Here is a 1,661-nt window from a genome sequence, read left to right as displayed (position 1 = left end):
AACATCGGGCCGATGTTGGCAAATGACGTTGGCCCAATGTCATTTTGCTCATTGGCCCAATGTTGGCCCGATATATTGGACCAACATTGGCCCAATGTGTATAAACATTTAATTGTTACAAACTTGTATATTAACAAATCCGATCGTCTCTAAAATCAGAAAAAAATCTACCACCAATCCTACTTAATAAATACAAGTTGCCTAAAATAAATTTACAAGGCTTGTTAAACTTCTTACAATTTATCATAACAAAATAAATTATCAGTAATTAAATTTATTGTTTCTATACAAGAGAAGTAAATGAAAGTATAAAATAACAAATGTGTTTTGATACAGTTAAAACATTGAATAATTTGCCCCTGATTTAGATTGAAATTCGTATCTAGTAAAATAAGTTTCAAAAGTTTTCCACTCATTTAACTTATCATATACAATTTTTGTAAACAGGTTTATAACCAATCACTGTCCTCCATTGTATTTTTGAACGGATTTTCTTCTTTCTTGTCCTGCTTGTTTTTATTTTTCCTTCATGGTCGGACTCAGTGAAATTTCATAGAAATTGATTCGGCCTACAAGCGGTTAGTCCGAACAGCTCCTTTAAATAAAAAATAAAACCCATTTTATTAAGCAAATCTCAAAAAGCAGTACTTAATTTACACCATTGCATGTTTATAGTATTTTTAATTGATTCTGTGTATTCGAAACTATCACTACATAGGATATTCGATTATTTGTAGATTTAACATGTTATTACTTACTTTTTAAATCCTCATTATCTTTGAAAAAGCCGGATATCTTTATTTGCCTTCCAATGGAATTTTTCAAAACATGGCAGCAAATACTCTCCTCTTCATTCACCAAGTTTTTTCCACTAATTAAATAAAATGAGAACTTTAATCATGAGAGATTTGATTTCCCTGAAACATGTGAAACACAAAGTAACAATTCCAAAATTTGTTTTCTTAATGGTAGAAATATAAGAGAAATTTATGAAACGAAAGTGACCCAGGCAAAAATTCAAAAATATTCAAAAATTAAATTTACAAATTAGATTTTTATTAAGGTAATAATAATTGACATAGATCAATGATACATTTTATTTTATAAGTTTTATACAGAAAGGATACAGTAATTAGCGACTGATCTAGTTACATATTTAATTTAAACATGTTAAAACTAAAGCAAACTTAGAAAAAGAAAGATCGCATGAAACAAACTTTGCATTTTGTGTTCTAAAATCTGAAATACATGTTATTTGAGAGGTAAATATAGTACTTACATTTCGATCCGTATGTGAAATGTCTGGACATAGCTATAAAAATTAATCCACATTAAAGAATACACATTCCAAAGCTCTCTTTTTAACACAAAATCTTCAACGTTCTGTTGTAGGAAACATCCGAGATTAAAATGTTAGGCGTGCTAAAAGGATGCAGATTTGACCATCCTGTCCTATGAGATATCACAATTACCATAGAAACTGGCCAGTCTCACGCTGTGCAAAACCCTGGCCTAATTGTTTGGTCAGAAAATGTTCTCTTATCTTAGAATATGCCCCCTAAATGCAACACTTTAGAAAGTGTGTGTCTTACTCGTCTTATATTTTGTAAAATATGCAAGTTAATTTAAATTTATGTTATATTATTCTCAAAAACATTTAC

General features: G+C 29.5%; 1 long non-coding RNA gene across 1 annotated transcript; it reads right to left on the bottom strand.

The window, feature by feature from the left end:
* Positions 1 to 362: 362 nt before the first annotated feature.
* LOC134241382 (uncharacterized) lies at positions 363 to 1,386 on the bottom strand. The gene is made up of 3 exons (XR_009986648.1): positions 1,280 to 1,386; positions 759 to 871; positions 363 to 595 (listed from the first exon to the last, which is right to left on the bottom strand). It is a non-coding gene; the product is annotated as an uncharacterized LOC134241382 (long non-coding RNA).
* Positions 1,387 to 1,661: the final 275 nt, after the last annotated feature.

Source organism: Saccostrea cucullata, unplaced genomic scaffold (assembly GCF_032062105.1).
Source record: "Saccostrea cucullata isolate Sc308-1 unplaced genomic scaffold, CSIRO_AGI_Scuc_v1 ctg2861, whole genome shotgun sequence".
In the NCBI taxonomy this organism is placed as follows: Eukaryota; Metazoa; Mollusca; class Bivalvia; order Ostreida; family Ostreidae; genus Saccostrea; species Saccostrea cuccullata.
Note: the sequence above shows the minus strand (reverse complement) of the source record. Positions and strands in the feature narration are given on the sequence as shown.